A 9,563-nucleotide genomic window follows, 5' to 3' on the forward strand; every position below is an offset into this window, starting at 1 on the left:
CCAGGATGGTCTCGATCTCCTGACCTCGTGATCCGCCCGTCTCGGCCTCCCAAAGTGCTGGGATTACAGGCTTGAGCCACCGCGCCCGGCCTGAAAGAGAGTTCTACACTAAGAAATTGGGCATTTATTCAGGTAACTAAAGTGATATTTTAATTTCTCATCTGTCAGTGGCACATGCATATATGGATTCTTCATGAACCTCATGAAGGAGAAAGATGACTGGGCCACGTGGCAAGTTTCTAGTACTCATGGTACTTTGGCCCAATGTCATCAAAACCTGTCTCTTCTATCCTAACAAGCTAGCCTTGATCATACCCCAGTGAATCCTCTAGATGCTCATACCACTAGCGGAACAGCTCATTACTGCTGAGATGTGCTGGAAGATTTCCTAGAGGAGTGTGTGAAACTGTTTTGAAGGAAAGACCTTTGCATGGTCAACAGTAGAAGGCACAATGTTTGTTTTCAGGCTTCAAGCATTGTGCCTGCCCCACTTCTGGATCTTGTTTCTGCTTCTTGGAGCCTTTGACTCTTCTGCTACCCACTGGTCTTGGAAGACCGGAGGCCCCTTTCTCTCCACACGCACTCTGGAGCTTGCGTACCTTCTAAACAGATGGCTTGTGCTGCTTTGTCTCTTCCTTCAGCTCAATTTCTTGAGCATATGTGAGACATGTATTTGAATATCTTTTGTACTGAGCTAAGCTCTTCAGGGTTTAGTCACATGATAACCAAATCAAAGCTATTTTGGGGATGTTTTTCTAATTGCATCAAACTTAAAATTTACCTGACAAAATTATAGCATTTTCATTATCAGTTGTTATCCATATTCAATCTTCAAATATTCCTCTACGGGAAAGCAGGAGATTTTTGAGTACTGTGTGTCCAGATGTAGCTAATGTGAGATTCATATTTTCATTCATTCTACCTTCTGCCCACAACCCCAACCCAACAACAGATTTCTCTATGATTCCAAAGTCTGGTTCAGCCTGACCTTATTTAGAAAAATAAGCCCTCTCTACCTATCTCCATTGTCTGCTACCACCCAATCCATTCTCTGACTGCCTCATCTCCAGTATCAATTGAAGCCCTCCTTGGGGCCATGATATCATTTATTTGGATCAGCTACCAACCTTCCTTAGGACACTCTTCTTTCCCCTGTTCCATGTGGTCGGGTGGAACTGTCAATCATGGTGTCCTCTAGCTCCCTGCACTGCCCCTGTCACCCCGCCACTTGCTAGTACCTATTCCAGGCTTGAGCCCATCGTGTTACTCTCTCTTCCTACGCCATAGTGATTGCTTTCAGGGAGAAGCACATGGACAATCAGAGTTTTCTCTGAGATTTATATATATAGACATTGGAAGAGAGAAATTCTTTTTTCTATTCTTTTATACTCATTAAAACATAGTTTATTAATTTATTCTTAACTTTGTATTATGGACAAATTTAAACATATACACAAAAAAGAGTGGCATAATGAATCTTTAAGAACCTATCACCCAGCTTACACAGTTATCAACAACCAATGTTTATTGCCATATGTTTAGTTTTCCAGATGTACTATTCTTATATCTCTATGCCTTTGTACTTACCGTTTCCTATGTGTTTCATGTTTCTGTATTTCTCATTTGCTTGCTCTTAGAATATTAGGTCTTCCAGTCAAAGTCACCCAGATTTGCCAAAAGAGCTGGCACAAATGTCACTTCCACTATGAAGTCCCACTGACTTCCATATACAAGGTTGGTGTTCATTCTGCTATGTTCTGGTAGCTCCCTTTTCATGCTTTTATACTGCATAGCACTTATTTATTCAACATTCATTCAACAAACTTCTATTGAAATATTTCACTGTTTTAGGTGTTGGGGATCAATGAATAAAAAAGGCAAAAATTGTCACCTTTGTAGAATGAGGGAAGACTGAAAATAAACATCATAAATAAATAAATAACATAGGCTGTTAGAATGTGATAATTGCAGTGGGAAAATAGCTTAAGTGGAATTGGGTGTGTGTGTATGTCTTCACATTTTAAATAAGGAAAATAAGATAAGCCATACTCATTACACTGCATAATGGTTATCTGCTTGTTTTTTTGTCTCTACAACTAGACTGTAGCTATTTGAAAGCAGGGATTGTGTCTTATTCTTTTTGTAGCCAAGCACTTAGTATATATATTAGCAAGCATTCTGTAATGGTTGTAGAATAAATGGAAAAAACAGAAGAATACAAGACACCAACTCTAAATACTGTTGGTGTCAAGGAAGGTTTTTTTTGTTTGTTTTTTGTTTTGTTTTTTTGAAATGGAGTTTCACCCTGTCACCCCAGGCTGCAGTGCAGGAATGCCATCACTGTAACCTCCACGTCCCGGGTTCAAGTGGTCCTCCCACCTCAGCCTCACAAGTAGTTGGGATTACAGGCATGTGCCAGTATGCCTGGCTAATTTTTGTATCTTTAGTAGAGATGAGGTGTTGCCATGTTGGCCAAACTCCTGACCTCAAGTGACCCACCTGTCTCTGCCTCCCAAAGTGCTGGGATTACAGGTGTGAGCCACTGCACCTGGTCTTTTTAATTTTTTTTAAGGATAGTATAGGTACATGGGAAAAAATTCAAACAGTACTCTACATAATGAAATATATATTAAAAATACTACGTGTTCCTTCGCCCCTGGCCCCAGCCCTCCAAAATCCTTCCCAATGGCATCCACTCTTACTTGTTTTTTATGTATCACTCCAGAGATAGAGATTATCTGTCTCTCTAGCTTTCAATGTAATATATCTTCAATAATAAGTATTATCTTGGAAATCACTATATTTCAGTATACAGAACTGCTACATTTTAAAATATAGCTATATAGTATGTGTTTTTATGAGTGCATCAGAATGTATTTCATCAGGCCTCAGTCGATGGGTATTTAAGTAGTAAAAAAGATGTTTTGGTGAACCACTTAACTAGTTGAAAAGTTAGGTTGCAGTGTGACTCTGATGCATCAAATCTTTCATATTTAACTAAGTCAGTAGCTTACCTGTTGGGGAGAAGGCCAGTCTCTACACCTCTGTGTGTATCACTTAATTTCACCCATACCCATGAGGTTGTTATTCCGAGGCTCAACTTAGAAGAAGTTCGAGGTTTTCAGAGGTTCTGTAATTTAACCAAGGTCACATAGCTTGGAAGCAGGTCTGCCTTACCCCAAAGACCATGCTTTTTGCTTCCCTTAGAGTTTTTGGTATTCCTGAAATAAAGAGGATCTCTGCAGAATGCCTGGTGGATGCTCCTGGATGATCTTTGATTCTTTCTAATCTGAAGATGCTCCAACACTGTGCCACCCTCTGCTATCCATTCCCTGTCTTTTTCTGTTGGCTTTATGTCCTGGTTGACCTCTGCACCAATTGGGCTCTTCACCCTCTTATTGAGGGTCAGCTTTGGCAAAAGGAAGGCACCAACGTGAGACTGGAGGATGAGAGAAGAGAAATTAACATTTTATTCCCACTTTCTCCCTGCTTTGACACCAAGGTTTTGGCAGGGGTCAATTTGTGTCACTATTATAACTGGGTGGGAGGGGGGCCTTCCTCCTTGGGTGTACCTCTTAATGGGTTCTGGTAATACAATTTATTTCTCCCTTCCCTTCCCTTTCCCTCCCCTCCCCTCCCCTCCTCTTCCCTTTCCTTCCTTTTTTTTTTTTTTTTTTTTTCCTAAATATCTTCCCTCTCTTGCTAGTCTCTGAATACTTCACTATTCTTTCTTGGTTTCTTTAACCATGCCCACACTTCTATAAATAGTCTTTGTATTAAAAGTCTCTTCAGATGAACCATTCATTAGTTAGATTTTTGTCTTCTGTCATAATCCTATTATAAATACTATTTTAAGATATAATCTCTTCCAGGAGAACTTTAAAGATCTGATGCTCTAAGGTTCAGTGACATTAATCTCTAATGGTAAAATTTCAGGCTAACTAAGGGTAATTGGAACTTTTAACTCTCAAATTCTATCTACTTGGCAGCAGCCTATTTGGCCAAGTGCTAAGACTGGCTCTGCTGTTGGTTATATGTAGTTTTTTTGGTTATTGTCTTGTTCTTCATAACTTTATATGAAACTCTGATCCTATAACCTTGGGTTTCCATTAGCAGGCATTTAACATTTTAGCAGTCTTTTTTAAATCCCCCAATCCCACCAATCACACTACTTTTTTTCCTACAGAATTGCTAGAGAGATACTTTAGTTATCTATAGCTGTGTAACACATTATCCCCAAACTTAGCAGCTTAAAATATCATTTATCATTTTCAAACAATCTCACGGTCTCTGTGGGAGTCTCTTAGTTGCATAGTTTTGGTTAAAGTTATTTTAAGATGTTGCAGTCCAGTTGTTGGCCAGGACTAACGTTATCTGAAGGCTCCACTAGAGGAGATTCCAGCTCCAGCCTCAGTCACATAATTGTTGGCAAGCCCCTGTTCCTTGCTGGCTATTGGCTGAACATCTTGGCATCTTGATGATCTTCTGCATCATAGGCCCTGAGTGTCCTCACAATATGGTACCCAGCTTCCCCCAGAGCAAGAGATCTAAGAGATCCATAATCTTTTAAAACTGAGTCTTGGAAATGATATATCATCACTTCTGATGTACAGTTGACCCTTGAAGAATGCGGAGGGCAGTTAGGTGTGCTGACCTCTGTGCAGTCAAAAATCCTCATACAATTTTTGACTCCCCCAAAACTTAACTAAAAGCCTACTGTTGAACAGAAGCTTTATGATAACACATAAACAGTTGATTAACACATCTTTTTTGTTATATGTTTTACATACTGTATTCTTACAGTAAAGTAAGCTACAGAAAAGCTAATGTTATTAAGAAGATTGCAAGGAAAATATATTTACTATTCATTAAGTAGAAGTGGATTATCATAAAGGCCTTCATCCTTACCATCTTTATACGGAGTAAGCTGAGGAGGAGGAAGAAGAAGAGGTGTTGGTCTTGCTGTCTCAGGGGTGGCAGAGGAGGAAGTGGTGGAGGAGGTGGAAAGGAGGTGAGAAAGGCAGACACACTTGGTGTCATTCTGTGGAAATACATCATAATTTTTATCTGACATTTTTCCTTTTCTGTTTCTCTAAAAATGTTTCCTTGTGGCACCAATCCTTCTTCAACCATTTGCTTTAGTTTCAGTGCCCATATCATGGAAGGGTCCATATGATGAAAGAAGTCAAAGACAGTCTTGAACAATTGGAAACCTGCCAGATTTTCTAATGTCAATTAATTTTCTGGCACTGCTTCTTCTACTATGTCTTCTTTCTCATCATCTAGCACTGGTTTGGAAGCACTCAGCTCCATCAAGTCATCTTTATTAATTCCTCTGGTTTGGTATTTAATCGCTCTTGAATTTCTCTGAGATCCATATCTTGCAACTCTTTATCCATTACTTTTTTTTTTTTTTTTTTTTTGCCATACCCACAATCTCTTTTCATGATTTCCTCAATTGGCTCTGTTGTAATTCTCGTGAAGTCATACACAGCATCTGGACACAATTTTCTCCAGCAGAAATTTATTGTTCCAGGCTTGGTAACTTTCACAGCTTTTTCTGTAACACTGATGACATCTGCAATGGTGTAATTCTTCTAGACTTTCATGATGTTCTCTCCTTTGGGGATTTCTTCCTCAGCACTAACAATCCTTTCCATAGAGTACCATATTTAATCAGCTTTAAAGGTCCTTATGACCCCCTTATCTAGAGGCTAAATTAACAACATTGTGTGTGGGGGCAAGTAGACCACTTCAACACCTTTAGTGTTGAACTCATAGGGTTCTGAGTGGCCAGAGGCAATGTCCAATATCAAAAGAACTTTAAAAGGCCGTCCATTACTGGCAAGGTGCTTTCTGACTTCAGGGACAAAGCATCAGTGGACCCAATCCAGAAAAAGGGTTCTCATTATCCAGGCCTTCCTATCAACCAAAAGACTGGCAGCTGGTGTTATCTTTTCAAGGCTCAGGGGTTAGCAGGTTTATAGGTAAGGGCAGTTATGATTATAAACCCATCTACATTTCCATAAAACAGTAGAGTTAGCCTGTCCCTTCCCGCCTTAAATTATTGTGCTCACTTCCCTTCCTTATTAATAAATGTCCTTTGTGGCATTTAATTTTTAAATAGGGCAATTTTATCTGCATTAAAAACCCATTCAGGCAAATATCCTTTCTCCTCAATGATTTTTATTTCTTTCTGGTTTTTGTTTTGTTTTGTTTTGTTTTGTTTTGTTTTGTTTGAGACAGAGTCTAACTCTGTCGCCCAGGCTGGAGTGCAGCGGCGAGATCTCGGCTCACTGCAAGCTCTGCCTCCCGGGTTCACGCCATTCTCCTACCTCAGCCTCCCAACTAGCTGGGACGATAATTTTAAAAATTACCCGCCACCACGCCCGGATAATTTTTGTTTGTATTTTTAGTATAGATGGGGTTTCACCGTATTAGCCAGGATGATCTCCATTTCCTGACCTTGTGATCTGCCTGCCTTGGCCTCCCAAAGTGCTGGGATTACAGGCGTGAGCCACCGCGCCCGGCCAGTATGAGTACCACATTCATAATGACATAAATTCATCTAGTACTTTATGACTTATTAAGCATTTTAGCCTCATTTAGATCCTTACAGTACTACCTCAATGTGTAAGGCGAGGCATTTTGTTTTGTTTTGTTTTGAGACGGAGTCTCGCTCTGTCGCCAGGCTGGAGTGCAGTGGCGCGATCTCTTCTCACTGCAACCTCCGCCTCCCCGGTTCAAGCGATTCTTCTGCCTCAGCCTCCAGATTAGCTGGGACTACAGGTGCCCGCCACCACGGCCCGCTAATTTTTTGTGTTTTTAGTAGAGACGGGGTTTCACCGTGTTAGCCAGGATGGTCTTGATCTCCTGACCTCGTGATCCGCCTGCCTCAGCCTCCTAAAGTGCTGGGATTACAGGCGTGAGCCACGGCGCCCAACCCTCCTCAATGATTTTCTTAATGGCATCTGGGAACTCATCTGCTGCTTCTTGGTCGGCAGAAGCTGCTGCTTCTATACTGACCTTCTTTTAAGTCAAATACCTCTTTGTAAAATCATCAAACCGTCTTTTGCTGACATTAAATTTTCCACCTTTAGATCCTTCACCTTCCTTTTGATTTAAGTTGTCATATAATGACTGCACTTTTGCAGGCTGGGCGTGGTGGCTCACGCCTGTAGTCCTAGCACTTTGGGAGGCCAAGGCAGGCGGATCCTCTGAGGTCAGGAGTTTGAGACCCGCCTCCTCAACAGGGTGAAACCCCATCTCTACTAAAAACACAGAAAAATTAGCTGGGTATGGTGGCAGATGCCAGGGATCCCAGCTACTTGGGAGGCTGAGGCAGGCGAATCGCTTGAACCCAGGTGGTGGAGGTTGCAGTGAGCCAAGACCATGCCACTGCACTCCAGCATGGGTGACAGAGCAAGACTCCCTCTCAAAAAAAAAGGACTGCACTTTTTTCTTGAATCACATTAGAGTTGATAGGTACACCTTTCTTATAGCAACCCTACTCCCACATAAAAGCTGGTTTTGTTGTTGTTGTTGTTGTTGTTTTTGAGACAGAGTCTCACTTTGTCACCCAGGCTGGAGTGCGGTGGCATGATCTTGGCTCACTGCAACCTCCAATTCCCGGGTTCAAGCAATTCTCGTGCCTCAGCCTCCCAAGTAGCTGGGATTACAGACACACACCACCACACCCAGATAATTTTTGTATTTTTAGTAGAGATGGGTTTTGTCATGTTGGCCAGGCTGGTCTCAAACTCCTGACCTCAAGTGATCTGCCCACCTTGGCTTCCCAACGTGCTGGGATTACAGGCGTGAGCCACCGTGCCTGGCCTAAAAGCTGCATTTTAAATATGAGACAAAAAGCTATTTCACCAAAATGCTGGTATAGGTGCAGTTGTGGCTTTGCCCATTTCCTTTCCTTTTCTTTTTTCTTTTTTTTTTTTCTCTCTTTTTTTTTTTTTTTTTTTTTTTGCAGTGTTCCTTATGCTGAATTCTTTTATTGTGAAATGGTGGGCAACTGCAGCTGCACACCTCAATCTACCATGCATATCAAGCAATGTAACTTTTTCCTGTAATGTTATGCCTTTTCTCTTGTTCTCAGGAGCACTTCTAGCATCACTAGTATCACTTCATATGGGTCCCATAGTGTTATTCAATGTTTATGATATTGCACTAAACAAGATGAAAAATACTTAAGAACCATGAGAGTCACTTTTTATTATGATACACAATTTACTGAAGGAGGAACTGCTCAAAAGGAGATGATTAGAGTGTTTTAAGTGACTACTTGTAACGCTTGAGCTCACCGCAATAACGAGAGAAGGTAGCTACAAAACTATTACAGTAGTATGGTTTGTACTATTAATTTTACACATTTCTGATTTCATATTGCATCTTTTCATTTGTTTACATTTCTCTCCACTAAGAATGGTGCCATGCACAGTCTATAAGTGTTTATGTGCATTTTGATAAATTTTAACTTTTAATAATGGACTTGTATTTTATGGTAGTAAATGATAAAATAGACCAGTATTTACATATACTTATGCATTCATGACGTAGCTAACTTTTTTTTTTTTCTAGGCTATGTAGTTTGTCTGCAATTTTTGCAGATCTCCAAAAACTTTTCCAATATACTTACTGAAAAAAACTGTGTGTAAGTGGATCCATGCAGTTTATTATAATTTATTTTCATTTTTATTTTTTGAGACAGGGTCTGGCTCTGTCACCCAGGCTGTAGTGCAGTGGCATCTTGGCTCACTGCTGCCTCTTCTCCTGGGCTCAAGCAATCCTCCCACCTCAACCTCCCCAGTAGCTGGGACTATAGGTGTGTGCCACCACTAATTTTTGTGGGTTTTTGTTTTTTGTTTTGTAGAGATGGGGTTTTGCAATGTTGCCCAGGCTAGTCTCAAACTCCTGGGCTCAAGTGATCCTCCCACCTCCGCCTTCTAAGGTGCTAGGATTACAGATGTGAGCGACCACACCCCATCCCTATGCAGTTTAAACCTGTCTTGTTCAAGGGTCAACTGTATTCTATTGGTTACACCAACTAAATCTGGTGCAAGTGGTAGACCACATAACGTGTGAATACCAGGAGGTGAGAAATACTGAAGAGAGATTTTAGAGGCTGGCTACCTCAAAAGAGAAGTAAACGTTATATTTTTTATTGCACTTAGCCACACGCCAGAGCTTAAGAGGCCATTTGTGTAATATCAAAAGAAAAAATAAAGTTGACCATTGATCGCAATAATGTATACAAGTACACATTTTTATTACAAAGGTCGAGACATTGGAAGGAATTTAGAGCTCAAAGCTCTTTAGGCTTTTTGTTTTTCTGTAAATTTAACTTCTTACTTTTAAAGTAGAGCAACATTTTTAAGATGTTAAAATATCATTGGCTCCTGGAAAATTTCTTTGAAGCTCCTCTGATGATAAGAAGGGTTCATAAGATTGTTCTGTCAACCACTACCAAGTAGCTGGAATCACTGGGAGGCACCTCCATGCCCAGCTAATTTTTGTATTTTTAGTAGAGACGGGGTTTCACCGTGTTAGCCAGG

At 40.7% G+C, this 9,563-nt stretch overlaps 1 long non-coding RNA gene across 1 annotated transcript in view; it reads left to right on the top strand.

Annotated features, from left to right (window-relative positions):
- The window catches only part of LOC105541872, a 39,138-nt gene that overhangs the window by 10,943 nt on the left and 18,632 nt on the right, over nt 1-9,563 (top strand). Inside the window, exon 2 of the long non-coding RNA XR_001006391.1 lies at nt 1,638-1,734. This is a non-coding gene — a long non-coding RNA (uncharacterized LOC105541872). The remainder of the gene's footprint in view (nt 1-1,637; nt 1,735-9,563) is intronic.

Source organism: Mandrillus leucophaeus, unplaced genomic scaffold (assembly GCF_000951045.1).
Source record: "Mandrillus leucophaeus isolate KB7577 unplaced genomic scaffold, Mleu.le_1.0 Scaffold246, whole genome shotgun sequence".
NCBI lineage: Eukaryota > Metazoa > Chordata > Mammalia > Primates > Cercopithecidae > Mandrillus > Mandrillus leucophaeus.